Genomic DNA, 21539 nt, shown 5'->3' on the forward strand with positions numbered 1-21539 from the left:
GTGTGGAGATCCCACATTTCTAAATGCAGTAGTTTACAGATAATGCATCAGGAAACAAGTCTATAATTTTTTCAGATTTTTAACTTGGCTATTTAATATAGTAATTATGCTTTGAAAAAGAAATGATTAAAAAAATACGCCAAATTTTGAATTTATTAGTGATAGGCCTAAAGTAATAAAAAGTGTTGTATTTAGTCTTTAAAATGCGCCAAACTGCAAATCTCAATTATTTGTAGACACAGAGTTCCAAGTCAGTTCATGTAACAGTGCGCGCATAATTTGCGTAATTTCAGATAGTCATAACTACACAAATAATTAATAATTGTGAAAATAAAACAATACGGGTCTCTTTATTTGATGTCTGGAATTCATGAAAAAAAATTCGACCATTTCCGAGAAGGTCGTGTTTTATTGCTGTGCGATTTGACGTGGAATGACTCATATTCATCCACACGTCTTCACTTCTTTATTCGTGCTTCTGCACTTACAAATAGCTTTTAAGGAACCCGCAGGTTCATTGCCGCCCTCACATAAGCCCGCCATCAGTCCCTATCCTGTACAACAATGATCGCCAAAAGCTGTGTAGCGACACATACCCCTGCCTCCACTCAAGCGTAACCATGGCATCATACGCCCACCCTCTGTTTACAGCCATCACTTCGATATAAGTAAAGACATTTATCAGCAGCGGACGTACACACGTAATGTTACAAATATGTAGGATAATATGTTTCGATGTCTTTTCGAAAACAGGTAATAAGTAAAAACTTAATTTTAAGGAGTATATTTTATTTTGTGCAGATGGCAAAAATATGAGATACTTAATTTGTTGTAAAATGTTAAATGAAGTATAAAAGAACAATGCACGTTGTCATTATTCTTCTTGTTATGACGACTACCACGCCCTTACCTGTAAGTTGAATATTTCATTAATAAACGAACAATAAAAGTATCGGCTTCTATGTCTTAATCGGGTAAAATACTTCGACTTTTTTCGACGTATGTAGCGTAATTTGAATATTCCATTAATAAATAAACAAAAAAAGTATCGGCTTCTATGTCTTAATCGGTGTAAAATACTTCCATGTTTTTTTCGACGTATGTAGTGTAATTGGAATATTTCATTAATAAATAAACGATAAAAAGTATCGGCTTCTATATCTTAAACGGAGTAAAATACTTCGACTCTTTTTAAGTATGTAGTGTAATTTACAACTTCGTGACCAGCCTGGTACATTTTTCTAATTTCAAATATCTGCTGATGTAAAGTACACAATCTTTTTATGGTAAATAAGAAAATAAATTTATTTTATTTTATTAATAATACAAAAATAATAAATAGGAGGATAAATAAATTAACGTGGAAAAAAGTGTGTATAGTTACTAAGTAGAATAATATTATATTGCTTTTGTTTTTTGGTCACAGTCCGTCTCTGCACTGTTATTCACTGCATTACCTGAGGAGATACCCACTCCACCCCTCTCCCTGCTATAGTGGTGTGCGGGATGCATTTCTATTACGTCACAATTTCGTGGTGTTTGGCAACCATTGCTGTACAAGATTAATCCAGACTCCATCATCATATCACACATCCCTCAAATCGATTGTAATATTGTCCTCCCATCTACGTCTCGTCCTCCCCAAAGGTCTTTTTCCCTCCGGTCTCCCAACTAACATTCTATTTCCTAAGCTTATTGTAAGGTTTCGTAACAAGCTATTTTTACGGTGATGGGTTATTAGCCCTTCGCCCAACCCCCAAGCTGGAGAACCACCCCTTATCGGCTGTCCAAGACTGCTTATTCAATATATTCGCAGCTACCCTCCATATCTGGAGGCCGTCTCCTCTATCCGCAACCTGAGGATGCGCCATGCCGTGGTGATAGGGCTCACAATACACCTGCACTACGTGCAGAATTTCTTTATTTCGTACCGTAATTCTTCTCATTCTTTCGTATAGGTTATAGACCTACTTCTTTACTTAATTTCGTAGCATTTATGTACCTTTATACCAAAACATCGATAAGATAGGCGGAAAGCAAATAAGTCTTGGCATTTAAAGATGCGGTTATATTTTGTTGAAGAGTTAGGACCTCAACACTTCTCTACAGACAATTTTACCAAGAGGAGAATACTTTTATTAAACCCGTAAGTCTAGTTATTCTTGATTTTATGTTTTTTGTTCCGTAATTTTAAGAATTTGTATTAGATACTGAGGTGTGAAACAGACTAAAATAATGATGTAGACTATCGGTATCATATTTTAAGTTCGTCCCTGCTACACCATGTGTTGTAGAGTTCTCGCAACACTGCACAAACGAATATCGTAAGAGGTTTACCTCCTAAACCCCGATGAAATGAATCAGGAATTTGCAAAAGGGACGAAGTCCATATTTTTTGCAAACCCGTTTCTGGCTCTCCATACACTCTTCTCGGATTTCAGCATTAAAAGGAACCAAGTTCTATAGAATGTACACATTTAAATTTTGTATCAACATGTTTGGACTGTTATGATCCAGATCCATACAAAAAGGTTTTGTGTTGTTTTCTTAAAATTTATTTTTTCGGCCTTGGTCCCTTTTGCAAATTCCTAATTCAAATATATTGTCTTTTGCAACAAATGCAACACTGAAGTAAGGGGAAGCAGTACAAAATAAGATAGGCCTACTGTACTTTTCTGTAGGCCTATGTATAAATTGTGTTGATGCGTGTATATTATAATTTATAATAATGTTAACACACTAAGTTGTAAACATAGTAATGTAAAATGCAAGCAATAAGTGGTTTAATATTTTTAAAGTGCATTCACATAAAGCTAGAAGTATGTAGCTCAAACAAGCTCAATTCTTCTGGATGTATGAAGACAGTGCGCTCTCTAGTTATATTCTGGGAAATTCATTGATCTAATAATCTTAATTACTACAACACAATTTAGGCCTACACTGTAACTTTGGAAGAATTGTATAACAATGCAAATTGGGGTGTAGGCCTACTATATACGTTTACGATTTGTATAGTAATTTGCAGAATTACCTATTCTTTCTTCATACCTAATGCTAGAGAGAGAGACAGTGGCCTATATCACTTTGACCTGGGGGACACTGCCCCCTTCATCTCCCCTCGTATCTCCGCCTATATTCCTAAGCATATTATATAGTATTTTAAGACATATTCAAGAGTTAATATTCTGTATATATCCTAAAATAACAGAGATGATATGAAAGGACGAAATGCTGACTGACCATACAACGAGAGATGAAAAGGTTTCTTCTGGAGCAGGCCTACCTATTACACTAAATATTTAATAAATGAATCGCGGGAGGGGCAATGAGGAAAGTTGCAAAGGAACGATTTGGCGTTGGCGGCCACGCCGGGAGTGGAAGGGGAATTCTCAGAACTCGGATGATAAACATAGTAACTGTTGAACCTGACAGACACGTTGGGCGGCAGCAGTGACGTCATCCGCATATGGCAACTCGTCTAGAAGCAGTTTTTATGGTTGCGGTGTTCAGTTCCGATAGAGTAACTGCCACGCTCGGAAGAAGACAATGATGATGAGCTTCTTGATCTTATAATAGTCTCGCCTTCAAGTTACTACAAGTGAACCGTGAGTACACCCAATATTTAGTGTTTAGTCCTACTTACAGCAGTTATAATTACGTTATAGCGTCTTGAGTTGTAAACACTGATTAATTTGTTAAAATCTACTTTCTCGGTGTTTAACAATAAGTTGCAATAAATACGAATTGTATGTGACAGTATATGTTGAGTATTTACGTGTGCCTCTCCCCTTCAAGACTGTACCGGTATTATTGATTCGTTTATCAAAAGCGAAATATGTCTTATCAATATCCTTGAAAAGAGGAGTAAAGATTTGGAATTTTATATTATAGGAATTCTCTGGTTCTTTCTGTTGGTCGGACAATCATTCGCTACAAGTAGGCCTACTGTAGGATAGTATGGACTCGTGTTCAATTCTCGGCAAGAAAATAGTGCGTCCTTAGTAACCATAGTTGTTCTACTCGTATTGTGTTTCGATATGCTGACCACGTGGTCAGAGTTTTCCTGCATGTCAGTTGTCAGTGACTGATATTAATTCAGAAACAGGGTTGCCACCTGGCAAAACATTTTCCTGCTAAAGTTTTCCGTATAAAAGTACTAGATCAAATAAAAATGTAGGTCTATTACACTGAATTTCAGATAAGAACAATACTGAGATAAACTTTTGATGCGAAATGTATTACGCCGCTGTGATACGTGACGTGACTTGTCATCTTATTGCAGCGCGCGAACTCTCCACGTGCGTTCGATACAGTTTCCGTTATTATGAAGACAGGCATTGAGTTCTATAAAATAACACATTTTTATAATACCTTGTTAATGATTAATTCGATTTTTCCACAAGATAAATGTGTAAGTAAACATTTGATAACTGTATGAAAACTGTATTAAGCAATCGTCTTAATGCTGCTGCCTGTGCAGTCCACCACGCTACAGCACAGACCCCGATTTCTACGGTGGCAAGTGTTTCTGTTCTGTATAATATTAATAATATTTATATGCTTAGACATGTACAGGAGAGAGAATTTTGTAGGATTACTCAAGAGCGACACAAGTCCCGGCATTACATGCGAAATTCTGTAAGTTATGTTAGGTTGTGACGCAGCTTCTATTTACATGAAATGCAACAATACGGCCTACAGCCCACCTACTTTGTGAGAAAGGATTTGTGATACTCACACCTGCATTCTGAATGTATCACAAATCTCTGTTCATGATTTTATCATATTTATTTAGTTATTTAACCTGGTAGAGATAAGGCCATCAGGCCCTCTCTTCCTCTCTACCAGGGGTTACAACTACAATATTAAGAATACAACTACAATTATAATTAAAATTAATATTAAATTTACAAATACAATAAAAATCAAAGTACTAAAAGATTAACTGATTAATAAAAGCTAGACAGTTTATTGTAAAAGTTAAGAAGAGAGAAATTTTATTTTATTAATTAAGTAAAAATTAAACCTACTCTACGCAGTAAGAAAATGCTTAATAAGTTTGCTTTTGAACGTTACTAAATTCCGACAGTCTCTGATGTCACTGGGTAGGGTATTCCACAAGCGCGAGAGCGAGATTGTGTATGATGATGAATACGATGATGTCTTATGTGTTGGTATGGCTAGTATGCGGCTATTTTGCGTGCGTGTGAAGAGATTATGATATTATGATGACAGGTAACTGAAAGGCAAGGTAGGTAGGTGTAGGCCTAGAGGTGTGAAGGACTTGGAAAAGGAGAACAAGAGAATGAAAATTTCTACGTTCGTTAAGCCGTGGCCAGTTTAGAGTTTCACTTCTGTCTAAATTATTATGAACGACCAACATCTCAATATGGAATTGCACACCAATTTCTAGCACATACATCAACATTAGTCAATAGGGAGGACATGCATGGTTTGATACGATGGTATGGAAGATAGTAAAACTCTATCCTTTTGTTTACCTCAATATTTTGCTTATCTGGAATTCAGTATATATATATATATATATATATATATATATATATATATATATATATATTCTGAGAGTATATGACGATATGTTGATAAAGCATTTTTACACAAATTTACACGCGAAGCCCGTATGAATAAAATTATGCGCATGAGAATTCCATAATGCATAATAATCAGTACTTACAAGTTGGTAATTCATGTTGGGAAGTAGCTGAGCCAATGTTGTTAATCATGCGATAAATTATCGTGCTTTAACCCTGATGCGATATAGGATAACACTTACAGAATAATGCGATAATATTCGTTAATATGATCATTCCTCTGAATTCATTATACCTTGTTTTCCATAAAAAGAAATTATTACATTAATGTAACTTTTGGTAGGTACTCTGAATAACCATTTTAAATCTGTTCCGCTTTCTAACACGATTCTCAGGGGAGAGCCCGGATTCTTCTCCATTTTGTAGTAAGCTTGCATCGTAGTTTGCTAATCAGTTAATTAAAACAGTCTGTTAACAGCTGCCGATGGCGCTGCTTCTGTGCGAGAGTGATTGATAATTTGTTTATTATTATGTGAAGTTTTGATGATATATTAATTTTAATATTGTATGTTTGCGATCATTTTGTGGAAAATCCGATAATTTTTATTCTAAAATTCCATAATTTTGTGTTGCAAGGTTGGCGATGCTGAGAGTTGAGCTGAATCACCAGTGTCGCCAACCCTAGGGGTTATACCTAGTTCTAGGGTATTTGAGTGCTATCTGAGGATATAAGTTAGGGATGATTTAACCTGAAATCATTGTTTCTAAGGGTTTCTTGATTTTCCCTTTAAAAGTAAACATTTTCTTTATTTTCATATTCTATTTCAGTTTTTATATATAAAAAATTGGAGTCAATTATTATTATTATTATTATTATTATTATTTTTCCTAACTGGAATAAAAATGTGAATTTACATTTCTATCATAGCCTTTATTAGAAAAGAAGTGTCACCGGAGATTATGTGATTGTTGTTCCCCTGTTTCTTTACTCGCAGTTTTTTTCTCGTAGGATGTATATTTGTAAGTGGGGACTTCCCTTTTCTCTGTTGAACTTCCTTACAGGGGAAGTACTACTCAGACATTCAGGCGAAGCCAAATGAGATTATGGTGAAGTGATTTTGTAATTTGTGACTGATCTCGTCCGTAAATAGGTAGCACTTTTGAAAATTTCAAACATTCAGGGAAAACTTTTTTTTCAAAGCACAAATTAATGATAAAAGTTAATGGTAGTAATTACTATTGAAGTTATTGTTTGCTTAATAAACCAATTACATCAGCGATGTCAGACAGGGACTAAACGGAGCGGAACGCTCCACTAGACTGGTTGCGTGCTCCGGTTTTTCCACAGACATAAGCAAGTTCAAGCTCCGATATAGCTCCACAACCGGTATTGGAGCTTACAACTCTGACACTACTGAATTAGATAGACCAGATATGTCTAGGCTGCGGGAGGTAGATAGTTCATTCACAGCTTTGAGTACTACTTCTGTTGTTACTGCTCTCCAAACAAAACTATTCACAGGTCTTGGAGCCTTAAAATATTCTTATTAACTTTATTTATAATGTTGTCAACCGACTGAATACAATATTCATTATAAGAGTTAGGACCAATATTAGCATCAATTTTATCTGTACTGATTTCATGTTTCACTCTCTGCCAAACATATTTACTGACGTTAAAATATATGGGTCATAAGCATCTCTTTTTGCTGCATTAACTATTTTATTATAATATTTTTTTAGGGTCACATAATTTTGTTTATCTTCATTCGATTTTGTACTAACATATACCATATGACACAAGAGCATTAGTGCGTTCAAATCTTTAAGCTCTTTAGTATACCAGTTAATATGTAAGCCTTTCATTTTCGTCTTTTGCTTAACAGGAAAATTATGGTTAAAACTATCTAATAAATAGTTTATAAAAGCTTGAAACATTATATTCATATCAGAGAATGATAATAGATGTTCCCAATTAGTATTTTCCATGGCTATAAAAAATTAGTAAAATTGATAGCACTGTAGTTACTTATAAAAACTATATCATTATTACTCTGGGTCTTGTTAATTCTATTTACATTAATTAATATTACTAAACCTAAATGATCCGCAAACAACAACTCAGTTGGTAAAACTTCATAAAATTCTTTTGAAATATCAGTTTAAAAATTATCAAGACAGGATTGATTTCTAATAGGTTCTAAATTCGTATAAAATATGTTGCATGATCTCATTAATTTAAAAAGTGTATAGAATTACGACTTTCTTTAGTTAAATCAATATGAATATTGTTATTCAACTTGTATCTATTTAAAACTTCAAGTATTTGTTCAAATTAAAAAAAAAATGTATATATATTCAATATTACTGTCTGGAGATCTACATACAAAGATAATACAGTAATTTTTTCATCATATAGCACTACTGCACACACTTCACACATCTTGTCTATGCAATAAGATAACAAACTTATAGTTTTAATGTTAATAGAATTTTTAATAAAAACATATATGCTCAATCATTTTAAAATTCTTTACGACAATATTTATCGCCTAGGTTATACCCTTTACTTACTTACAAATGGCTTTTAAGAAACCTGCAGGTTCATTGCCGCCATCGGTCCCTATCCTGTGCAAGGTTAATCCAGTCTTTATCATCATATTCCACCTCCCTCAAATCCATTTGAATATTATCCTCCCATCTACGTCTCGGCCTTCCCAAAGATCTTTTTTCCTCCGGTTTCTCAACTAACACTCTATACTATACGCATTTCTGGATTCGCCCATACGTGCTGCATGCCCTGCCCATCTCAAACGTCTGGATTTAATGTTCCTAATTATGTCAAGTGAAGAATACAATGCTTGCAGTTCTGCGTTATGTAACTTTCTCCATTCTCCTGTAACTTCATCCCTCTTAGCCACAAATATTTTCCTAAGAACCTTATTCTCAGATACCCTTAATCTCTGTTCCTCTCTCAAAGTGAGAGTCAAAGTTTCACAACCATATAGAACAACCGGTAATATAACTGTTTTATAAATTCTAACTTTAAGATTTTTTGACAGCAGACTAGATGACAAAAGCTTCTCAACCGAATAATAACAGGCATTTCCCATATTTATTCTGCATTTAATTTCCTCTCGAGTGTCATTTATATTTATTACTGTTGCTCCAAGATATTTTAATTTTTCCACCTCTTCGAAGTATAAATCTCCAATTTTTATATTTCCATTTCGTACAATATTCTGATCACGAGACATAATCAATACTTCGTCTTTTCGGGGTTTACTTCCAAACCTATCGCTTTACTTGTTTCAAGTAAAATTCCGTGTTTTCTCTACTCGTTTGTGGATTTTCTCCTAACATATTCACGTTATCCGCATAGACAAGAAGATGATGTAACCTGTTCAATTCCAAATCCTATTATCCTGAACTTTCTTAATGGTATATTCTAGAGCGAAGTTAAAAAGTAAAGGTAATAGTGCATCTCCTTGCTTTAGCCCGCAGTGAATTGGAAAAGCATCAAACAGAAGCTGGCCTATACCATTTAGGGGTATAGGTCTAAAGTGATATTTCATTACTATGAAGCCAATGTTCACTTATACATATAATGTCAGGTCTTTCATCGTCACACAGTACCTTAATATTAGAAGATTTGTTCCTTAAACACTGAACATTAATATGAATTAATTTTAGAGAAACATCACCATTTTTCAGTCATTTATTTTGAGAATTACTGCCCGTACCTATCACTGAATCACGATCACTTTTCTTCCAAAACACGTAACGTCTAATGGCCGCTCCCTCCGGCAAAATTTCAGGGTTATACACTTCGTTAACATGAACAAGTGGAAAGTCAATTCTAAATTAAGATGAATAGTTTGATCTTTGTAAAAGTTCACCAGTAAACTTTATATTAGGTGCTGTCACTTTGAGAAAGTAAAGCAAATCACTTATTTCTGTGTCAGGATCCAGCCTATATACATGCAAATGGCCTAGTTTAGGTACACTCTTCACATTACCATCTTTAACATTACGTGTCCCAACTATCACATTACGACTTACGTGTTTACGATTTGTAATGAAAGGTAGTTGTTTATGTGTATCACTTGAGTCACTATTATCATCAACCATCGTCCGTTTGGACCCCTCTCTAACGACATCAGAATATTTTACTTTTCTCCAAATGAGAATGGTGTACAGTTGTCAAAAGAAAAAGTGGCCGCTCTCTTGAAGCCAAGTTCCCTTCGAGTATCTTCGCTACAATTCGGAGACAGGCGATGTTACATGTTTTTGGACCACGTTGCCTGATATCTACAGTTATAATGAGAGTACTCTACGTGTTACTTGATAGCATAATGGTAGCGTTCCGCCCTCTTATTCATGGGGTCCTGTGTTCGAATACAACCTTGTGCTTTTTATGTTCTTTTTGTTTTGTTTTTAAGAGAGAGAGACAAAATATACTTAATTCCTCCTCTACGATTATTTTATAATAATGGAATCGACTAGTCTTTGCAAATAGCGACTGTTCTTAGACACGACATTCCAGCATTCTGGACATACATACATACATACATACATACATAAGACAGTGTTCTGCCCATGGGCAGGTCTTTCATTGCAAACCCAGCATTCTCCAATCTTTTCTATTTTCAGCCTTCCTCTTACTCTCCGCATATGATCCATATATCCTAATGTCGTTTATTATTCTTCTCAACCAGAGACCCAACCAATTCCTATTTCTCTTTCTAATCAGTTTCAGCATCATTCTTTCTTCACCCACTTTTTCCAACACAACTTTGTTTCTTATTCTGTCTGTCCACTTCACACGCTCCGTTCTTCTCCACATCCACATTTCAAATGCTTCTATTCGTTTCGCTTCATTTCGTCGTAATGCCCATGTTTCTTCCCCATACAATGCCACACTCCACACAAAGCACTTCACTAGTCTCTTCCTTAGTTCTTTTTCCAGAGGTCCGCAGAAGATGTTCCTTTTTCTATTAAAAGCTTCCTTTGCTCATGTTTGCAGTTTTTCTTGGGAAGGATAAATGCTGTAACTTTCCGTTGCTTTCCGTACATCACTTTCTCTTTCGAATCTTTTTAGATCCCAGGGGACACAAGCGTGGAGATAAGGAGAGTGGATTTGACTAATTGGACCCTCCGGACTTCATCGAAATTCACCGCAAGGGTTAAATATTAGTTCTATCAGGATGTTTGATCCGATCAGATACCGGGAAATCCCAATTACATTTTGCCCTCCGCATCCTGGACAAGCTTCTACAAACCATCAGAAAATCTTGGAGGGGGATTGGGCCAATTTTTCTGCAAGTGTTTCCACACTTGTGCCCTCGTAGCTCAGCGGAAGAACATCAGAATTTATATGTCAACGTCTCACTCCTTTTCATTTTATTGTGGTTAAAGATAGTATAATGTAATAATATAAAAAGAAAAACTAACACCAGTATTATGCAACTGTATTGTTCCAAACCTAATATTAAATTTATGTTATTTATATCGCAAAAGAACGATAACTCAATATAAATTATAACTTGAATATTATTTATACAGTATCACTAAAGAACGATAACAGAATATAAATGATAAATATGGGTTTCTATAATTAATATAAGATATTGTATGATGTATATTTAATTATTTAAATAAAATAACCTATTTCACAAAGAAAAATGGTTATTTGTATTATAATAATTACTTACATAAAATACAGATTATTTATGTCGCGAAAGAACGAGAAGAGAATATAAATAACTTGAATATTATTTATAACGCTAGAGAGCGAAAACAGAAAATAAATGATAACATGAATATTATTTATATCGCTAAAGAACGATAACAGAATATAAAAAAACGTGAATATTATTCATATCGTTAAAGAACGATAACAGAATACAAATGATGACTTGAATATTATTTATATCTCTAAAGAACGATAACAGAATATAAAAAATTATAACTTGAACATTATTTATATCGCTAAAAGAACGATAACAAAATATACATAACTTGATATCTATAAAGAACGATAACAGAATATAAATGATAATTTGAATATTATATCGCTAAAGAAGGATTAAAAAATAAAATGAAAACGTGAAGAAGGCCCAAACCCACAACCTCCACATTCTTAAAGGTACGTTTTCCTCGGTGCGACTATTGCGATGATCGTTCAACGATTATTGTTGAACGATGACACGTTAAACGATAATCGTTAGTTACCATTTTGCTCGGAGCGTCTACGATTTGTTGATTTTTCACTAGTCGCGTGTTTCCATTCGCAATCGCATCGTTCTAGAGCAGCCCTGGCGAAAATGTGATCGTACGCCGAGCCACTGTGTAACCTGCAACGTGCATAGCACCTATGGAGGGAGGCGGACACCCGAAGGGCAAGTGAAGCAACTGTCTGACTTATTAACGGATTTTCATTTTCCTTAGTCAAGCACTCAAATATAATTTTATACAGTACAAAGCTACAAACTGATGTTTAGTACGTTTTTTTTTAATTGGGTTATTTTACGACGCTGTATCAACATCTAAGGTTATTTAGCGTCTGAATGAAATGAAGGTGATAATGCCGGTGAAATGAATCCGGGGTCCAGCACCGAAAGTTACCCAGCATTTGCTCGTATTGGGTTGAGGGAAAACCCCGGAAAAAACCTCAACCAGGTAACTTGCCCCGACCGGGATTCGAACCCGGGCCACCTGGTTTCGCGGCCAGTCGCACTGACCGTTACTCCACAGGTGTGGACGTTTAGTACGTGTAACGAAGAAAGAAATGGATAAGAAAACGTAGGGCACATTATCACAACCTAAAATTAACTGTCTTCAGAATGTCTCTGTGACAGTTTCAAAATCAGGAATTATGTCACTTACTGGCAGTCGTGATCTAAATTTGCTTTTTATTATTTTCATTGTTGAAAATAATTTTTCACAAACGTAAGTTATAGCGAACATGGCTTCAACAGAGCAAACGAATGAAAGAAGCTTCGGATATTTATTTTTTTGGCAAAGATTTGAAAAGTTTAACATTTTTCAAGTCCTTATTCGTACATCTGCTGAAAAAGGACCAACTTACAGAGGTAATAATAATAATAATAATAATAATAATAATAATAATAATAATAACACAGCCTAACCTTTTAATGTTTCATGAGTAACATATAGTATAAAGCAGTTTTATGTTACACAACCGTTTTCCTCGTAATACTTGTGAACAAATCATACATTTAATATTCTCATCATATTGGCAGAAAAAAAAAATATGCGTCCTCCCATCCTACTTTGAAACTTTCGTTTTTGTAGAGGTACATGGTTTCGAAAGAGACATTGCGACGATGTGCCATTCGCAGGTCAGAGACAAATACAAATGGAACGGAGTTTGACTCCAGTCAGTGAGAGGGACGGGATTGGAGAAGGTAGGAAGCAAGATAAATGCATAGTTATCATTGCGAGCCACAATGTGCTCGTGAGTCACATTTTCGCCACGGCTGTTCTATAGGAAGATTGTGTTTAACAGAATGAGTTTAATGAGTAGACGTAAAAGATTACTTAAATGCCTTTGATTGAGGAGATGGAAGACGACGAAATACTTCTCCATACGTATGGGATGAAAAGAGCCTAAAAACACCGTCTGCTTGAGCTCAATAATGAAGAGAGACTGTATCAAACATTTAAATAACTTAATAACATAATTTTCCAACTTTATTGACAAACTCAGCTCATATATACTCGTATTGTCCTTGACCCTTTGATCCTTGTAGGACGCATGTGACGGCTGCCACAGTGAGGGATGATTCGTCATTTCCTCGAGAAGAATTTCATCTTCCGCGTCAGAAAACGAAGGAGCTGTGATACACGTCTTTCTCACAATAAAAGTTAGCGACTGACGATTATATTCAACCTTTTCCTGAACGACTATTCAAGACGTACGATCGTCGTTAACGACTCTAGCGGCAGTCGCTCGAAGGAAAACAGCTCCATAGGAAATACAAAGAAATTGTGCTCAACGATTATCGTTGCACGATCATCGCAATAGTCGCACCGAGGAAAACGTATCTTAAATAAGCACTCTACCGCTGGTCCACGAGACGCGGTTTACTTTATCCGACACATGGAACGTGACTTTGTCCGAGAAGAAAATCTTGGACATAAAATCAGGATCAGCGCCGAGACGGTCTAGCATCGTATTGGCGAATTCCACTCGTTTGGGTTTGTCATCCGGCTCCAGACGTTGCATTAACTGCACTTTGTATGCGTACAGCTTGAGATGTTTGTGAACAATTTGTTGCAATGTTGATTTTGGTACTTGAAGTTCCCGCGAAGCTCTTCTTAATGACTTCCGCGGGCTTCGCTCATACGCGGCTTGAACATTTGCAACCATTTCGTCGGATGTTGTACGATCATCACCATGCTTCTTCAACACCGATTCTGTAGCTAAAAATGTATCGTGCCACTTCTTAATGCTTTTAGCAGTTGGAGCATCATGGTTAACACTCACCGATACTCCCTTTGAACTCTAACAATTGATGTCACAACACATTTTGCGCTTTCATCTGCGATGTCGCCATTTTGACAATCGATACAATCTACGAAAAGAAACCGTGTCTGCGCACCATCTATTGAGAGAATTCGAAACTTGTTGAGCTATCCTTTCATATAAACGTTACCGTAAGGTTCTATCTTCAACCGTTCACCAGTCACATACAATTTCGAAATTAGGTACATTCGAGCGGTCCAGCCTGTAGTTCTAGTAACTAATAATTCCACAATTACTTTCTGATAGTTCGAAAAAAAATACATTTTCTAAATCAGTACATGAGGCAATGCTCTCGAGAAAAACAGGAACTGTATCTACACCCATCCACCCCTTCTCTAGGAAGACTCCGGAAGCTATTTCGTAAAATTAGTAGTAGACCTACAAGAAAAAAATTCAAACTCTTGTCTCTGCACACACCCAACAAGAGCAAGCCAGTTAATTTATTTGAAAAGGAAACTACCGAACTGACGAGAAGGGACGTTAGTATAATATTGAAAGTCATATCGTGTATCTTATACATATTGTAAGCTAATTGTAACTCCAATATAAGTTTTCAAGAAAATTTGTTTGTCTAAAACCATCTCTATAAAGGGGTAGTTCCTCTCCCACAAAATAATGACAACTTGTACTTACTTACTTACTGGCTTTTAAGGAACCCGGAGGTTCATTGCCGCCCTCACATAAGCCCGCCATTGAAAACTTGTACAAAAAAAATTATGCTACCTACAACTCCTGTATAAAGTTTCATGAAAATCTGTTACGTAGGAGAAATGTTATTAATTTTCTCTAAAACCAACCCTTCTAAAGATGTATTTTCTCTACCACGAACGTAATGAGAGTTTGTACACAACAATATATGCTCCCTGTAACTTCTGTATAAATTTTCATGAAAATATGTTAGATAAAAGAAAAGTACTTAATTTTATCTAAACCACCCCTATACCTCTTATACAAACATGAGAGTTTTACATAAAAAGTACGTGCTACCTGTAACTCCTGTACAAAGCTTCATGAAAATATATTTGGTAGAAGAAAAGTTATTAATTTTATCTAAAATCACCCCTATAAAGGGGTAATTTCTCGTACATAAACGTAATGAGAATTCATACACAAAAAATATATGCTACCAGTAAATCCTTTAGGGAGCCCGAGACGTAGATGAGAGGATATTAAAATGGATTTGAGGGTGGTGGGATATGATGTTACGGACTGGATTAATCTTGCTCAGGATAGGGATCGATAGCGGGCTTATGTGAGGGTGGCAATTTTTTTTTTTTTTTTTTTTTTTTACCTTGGGGATTTAGTGAAGTGAATTTTTAATGGCAGGCAGAGTAACTATCTCATGCCCCCATGTTTAGATTGCTACCAGTGCACTTCATTAGAACCAGGTACCCAGCTTCGAAGCCGTTAGCCCTGTGAACTGAGGGTGGCAATGAAACTCCGGGTTCCTTAAAAGGCCTAAGTATAAGTACGAGTAACTCCTGTATAAAATTTCATGAAAATCTATTACACAGAATATAAGTTATTAATTTTCTCCAACTAGATTGCACAGTGCGCTAAAAATAAAAAAAAAAGTTTCCTGGAATGACAGAATAAGTTATTTACGTAAAAGATAAAGCAACTTTAGTCAACATCTCAACTCTCTGCAACTCAGCGCATTTCGAAGCGGCGGATCAAGGTCAAGCAATGGACTGCATTTGCCACGCGTGCTTACACCATTCCTGGAACATTCTCCTCAACTAAAGTCAGCTGGGAAAGCAGGAATTACCAGTACTTCAGTTCACAGTTCAGTTCAGTGACTCGTGCGTGGTTTGTACGTAACCTTGATCCGTCAGTACGACACTGAGTTACAATGTACTTGTATCATAATAAAGAGATTCTTTCGACTTTCGATGTCCGTGTTAAGAGTTTCATCTCTTCCCACTGATTATCGTGTACCGGTATCGTTTGTATTGTGCAAATTTTTACTTCAGATATTTAAGAAAAACACCCCCCCCCAAAAGAAAAAAAGTCAAACTAATTGAATTTGAAAATAATAACATTAATAGATCGATTTCAAGTACCGACACTTTCTTCTTTGATCCAGGAATTATAAGAGAACTTTATTTTCACATTATAAGAGCGTCTACCCATGTTTTAATGACTAGTGCAAGCATGTGTACTACTCGTATTGGGAAATAGTGCCCTGCAATGTTCGAACATGAGAGAGGCAACCAAGACATTACAAACTTCATCTTATTTCAAATGAAAACTAATCACAAGATCTGTGCCAGGATCCTTGAGCGGTTAAAACATGGAGTGAGAGTAAAGGACAGCGAATATTGTTATAACAAGATGAAACAAACTTCTGCAGAGCGAATATCGAATTTCACCATACTCGACAAACTTGAACCGAACATAGCGCCTGTAATGCACGACGCTATTGACAGCAGGTAAGCTTACTACAGCACTTTCTACTGTATGAAGTCTACAAATCGGTACCGTGAAAATGTAAAATAAATTAATACGGAACTTACTGTATACGAAACAATCTTTTCAGTCTGTTTAGCTGTATAACACTTCTCCCCCCCCCCAAGAATAAATAGGCCTATGCAATGATATTCTCTTTGTCTTCGTCTCCCTGTTACTATTTTTTCTTTTTACCTCAAATTCTCCAAATTGCAAAGAGAGCTTGAACTTCAGGATATAGCTTGTTCATTTTCTTTTCAGACATTGATGACACAAAAAAGTTGTGAACTAAATCTTCATTTGTAGCAATTCGTGATTTTCTGAACCCCCTATAGTCTTTATTCCTATATAGTTTCCTGTGCCTCTTTAGGTATTTTACCTGCTGCGACAAGGAAGAAATTGATAACATCTGCACCATGTATTAGCAATTTATGTACACTTATAAATTGACTCATAACAGGTGCTTGCACTTTGCTTAATTTTATTAGTGTTTTTCATTGCATTGGACCCTACACATGTACATTATATTTTAACAAATGTACTGTATTTATGTATTGTATTCATTGGCACAATTTTTGAAGATGACTCAGTTGAGTCGAAAACGTTAAATATTCATTAAACAAAATGTGTACAAATAACTTTTAGTTAATTATTCCAAACAGATAAGCATAGACGGACCTTATGTTTAACTTAATTATCTTGTTTACTTTTCTTCCTATGACCATGGTCTTCGTCTTGTTAGCATTTATCTTCATCCCATACTGTTCACAGCTGTCATTTAGCTCCAGTAACATGTCTCTTAGTATCATCTCCTCTTCTGCTAACAACGCCATGTCATTAGTAAATCTTATGCATTTTATTCTTTTCCTCCTACTATCACTCCTCCCATGTTCTGAAAACAGTTCTTCACTCATCCTCCAAGTAGATGTTGAATATAGTAGGTGATTAAAGCCATCATTGTCGTATTCTTCTCATTATTTCATTTCCTTCTGACATTTCTTCTCCTATCCTGACTGACTCGTTGTTTCATATAAAGGTTACTGAACAGCTTCCTCTCTTTCCAATCCAAGCCACTTTGCTTTAGGATCCCCATCAGTTGATTCCAATTCACTATGTCAAACGCCTTTTCTAAGTCCACAAATATTAGAGACACTTCTTTATTTATTTATTTATTTATTTATTATTATTATTATTATTATTATTATTATTATTATTATTATTATTATTATTATTATTTAGGTAAGTTGGCATATAATAAATGACATCACTCATGAGGCAACTAAGCCAGGAGATAATAGGGGAGGGTGGCCATCCTTTCCCCCTTTCATTGCATACATCGCTGACGAGTAGCATATTGGACTAGATTTAAGCAGACTTACGATGTAGGTACAAAGAATTATTGTTAATTCTCTGACACATAATATCAAATCAGTGATTTTATTGAACAATTTAAATAACACAAAACTATTTCAGTTGTATTATCAAGAGGGTTGTAGTCCCAAACTTTACAGTGCCGGAGCTCTTTATGTTTTTTAATCTTTGGGGAAGGGGAAAGGTTTGGATGCAAAAAATATAAGACAAAGAAAGAAATGCCATAAAGTAAGACTGTAAGGAGAATGCAAGGCAACACCAATCAATACCTACTCCTTTTAGCTTCTGAGCTCAAGTAAACCGAAATGTAAGGGGATCGTCCTGTGCAATGTAATAAGCCTATGTAGGCTAAATTTCGCTTTTGTTGCTTCACAGTGGGCTGCACTCGTTTATTCGCCAACATTTTCAATTGATTGCTTTTCAGAAGTATCAATAATTTTTTGTGCTACATTATGAGCCCATGTATTGTGGGTCCCTATTACCACGGCATGGCGCGTCCTCAGGTTGCGGATCGAGGAGACGGCCTCCAGATATGGAGGGTAGCTGTGAATATATTGAATAAGCAGTCGCGGACAGCCGATGAAGGGTGGTTCTCCAGCTTAGGGGTTGGGCGAAGGGCTGCTAACAACCCATCACCGTAAAAACAGCTTGTTACGAATCCTTCAAATAAGCCTCGGAATGGGACTGATTCTCTGGCACGACCACAGCAAAGGAATAAGGTTTTGAGATTTGGTACTTGGAATGTTACAAGTCTATATAGAACAGGAGGGGTAACATTAGTAGCAAAAGAACTAGCTAGATATAGAATAGACTTTGTGGGAGTACAGGAGGTTAGGTTAGATGGGAATGGCATAACGCAAATAGGAAATTATTTGTTCTATTATGGGGAAGGAAACGATAATCACCAATTAGGAACAGGATTCTTTATTCATAAAAAAAGAATAAAATCAGCAGTAAAAAAGGTCCAATTTATCAGTGATAGGTTATCGTATTTAGTACTTAAGGGTAGATGGTGCGATATTGTAGTTATAAATGCTCATGCCCCTACAGAAGAGAAAGACGACCATATAAAGGATAGCTTCTATGAGGAATTGGAACAGACTTTTGATCAGTTACCTAGATATCACATGAAAATTTTATTGGGGGATTTCAATGCTAAAGTAGGACGGGAGGATATTTTTAAACCGACTATTGGAAAAAAGAGCCTACACATATCTAGTAATGACAATGGAGTTAGGTTAGTCAACTTTGCCACATCAAAAAATTTAATTGTTAAAAGTACAACATTCCGCCATAAGGATATACAGTGGCTCCCATTAATATTCGGTTTGACTGGCATGTAAGATTAAAATAAATACACTAGTTATTTTCAAAAAAATTAGTGAAAGTAAAAATGTGCACTATAATAAACTTAAAATTATACTCTCCGTAAAATTACATAGAATTACAACAAAATGAAAAACATCTTCTCTGTTGCATAATAAAAAATTATAAAAATTATTACATTATTTGTGATAGAACATAGTGCCTCATTAATATTCGGTTTGTTCAATTCAGTATTTTGTTGAATACCCCTTTTGCCTCAAAACAGCCCTCCAACGCCTTGGCATGCTCCTGGATAACTTCGTAGTAAATTGGGGACTAATTTTCCTCCATTCTTCCGTTAATCTCCGTTTCAGTTCTGTCTTGGAAGTGATAGAAATTTGTCTGATATTGCGATTAAGGTTCTTCCACAGAATCTCAATCGGATTTAAATCCGGTGATTGTGCTGGGGTTCGGACAGTTGTATAGAAGCCATAAATGCACTTTTACAGCTGTGTGTTTAGGATCATTGTCCTGATAGTACTTGAAACTGTCTTTAATCCCTAGCTCTCTCCATTTCATTTTAAATTATTTCTAATAATGTTCAAATACACATGCTGATCCATTCTTTTTCTACGAAAACAAGTTCACCAACTCCACCTGCAGCCATACAATTCCATACCATGACGTTGCCCACACCGTGTTTCATTGTTTGCAACAGATTCTTTTTTTCGAGTTCTTCATTTTTCTTATACCACACATACTGTTGTCCATCCGACCCGAAGACGTTAAATTTGCTTTCATCAGCAAACATCACAACGTCCCACCAGTTTTCCTCTTTGTGGACATGTTCCCTTGCGAACTGAAGCCGCATCCTTTTATTTATTTCATTTATGTAAGGTTTTGTCCTACATACTCTCCCATTAAACCACTCTTTCCTCAAATCTCTTCGAATTATTTCGGCACCTACCTGCTTGCTAAACTCCTCAAGAACACATGCTGCAAGTTTCGTTGCATTTAGTCGAAGATTTTCTTTTATTTTCTTCAGGATGGAATGGTCTTCTCGTTCAGTTAATTTTGTTGGCTGCCCTTTCTGTGGTATGGACTCGATTCTGCCTTCGTTTCTGTCTCTTCCCACTATATCCCCAACTTTTTTCTTATTCACACTAATATTTTGGCTATTTTTGTGTATTTTAGCCCCTCTTCGTCATGATAGATCACAAAAGTTGTGTTGTTTCCTTTGCGACCGATTTGACGACCTGTAGACTAATCCAACCTCGCCAGGGTTGTGCACAACGTGTAGACAGAATGATTGCACGTTCGCTACTGAACCCTACAATGATGTCAACGGAAATCGTGCATTAGATTGAAAGCAAAGAAATCAAAACCGAATATTAAAGAGAGTGAACTTTGATGGTACTTGCCGATAATTTGTTATTACATCGTGAATATTAAACTTTCGATGTAAATTATTTAACGTTATGTACAAAGTGTTTAAATAATGTATTTGCAAGGAAATGCAGGTTCGCTTGAACACAGAACAAAACAACAATAGCAAAATACTGTAAAATCAATCACGAACCGAATATTTATGGGAGCCACTGTACATAAATATACTTGGACTTCTCCAGATGGACTGACACATAACCAGATAGATCACATCTTGATAGATAAAAGAAGACATACTAGTATAGCAGACATTCGAACCTTCAGGGGAGCAGACTGTAATTCTGACCATTACTTTGTAATTGGAGAACTAAGAGAAAAACTATCAGTAGCCAGACGAGTAAAGCAGCAAGTTAATATTAAAAGATTCAATATTCCGAAATTAAAGGACAAGGAAACTAAGCAACATTATCAGGTCGAAATTTCAAATAGGTTTGCCATATTAGCAAGTTCCTACGAATTTGAGGAAGAGTTAGATGTTAATAGCATGTGGGAAAATATCCGAGATAATATCAAAATTGCAGCTGAACAGAGCATAGGTTATTATGAAACTAAGAAAAAGAAACCGTGGTTTGATGAAGATTGTTGCATGATAGTAGAAAGAAGGAAACAGGCAAAATTGAAATTCCTACTGGATCCAGTTGCGGTGAATAGAGATAATTATTTCAATAAAAGACAGGAAGCAAATCGTACGCATAGGAATAAAGAGAGAGACTATTTGAAGGAAAAACTGAATGAGGTAGAAACAAATAGTAAAAATAAAAACATTAGAGATTTATATAAGGGCATAAAGGAATTCAAGAATGGATATCAGGCAAGGGTAAACGTGATCAAGGATGAGAATGGTGACTTGCTTGGAGGCGCTCATT

The 21539-nt window shown here is 35.8% G+C and overlaps 1 protein-coding gene across 4 annotated transcripts in view; it reads left to right on the forward strand.

Moving 5' to 3' along the window:
- The first annotated feature begins 3435 nt into the window (after positions 1 to 3435).
- Positions 3436 to 21539, forward strand: part of LOC138697884 (adventurous-gliding motility protein Z-like) — a 137633-nt gene continuing 119529 nt past the window's right edge. For 2 of the 4 annotated variants that reach the window (XM_069823472.1, XM_069823479.1), the window contains exon 1: positions 3437 to 3605. The gene's annotated coding sequence lies outside the window, so the exon portion shown is untranslated. Of the gene's footprint in view, positions 3606 to 21539 lie in introns of all 4 variants that reach the window. The other 2 variants (XM_069823487.1, XR_011331627.1) reach the window with 2 other exon arrangements.

The sequence above is a fragment of the Periplaneta americana genome, chromosome 1 (genome assembly GCF_040183065.1).
Source record: "Periplaneta americana isolate PAMFEO1 chromosome 1, P.americana_PAMFEO1_priV1, whole genome shotgun sequence".
Lineage (NCBI taxonomy): Eukaryota > Metazoa > Arthropoda > Insecta > Blattodea > Blattidae > Periplaneta > Periplaneta americana.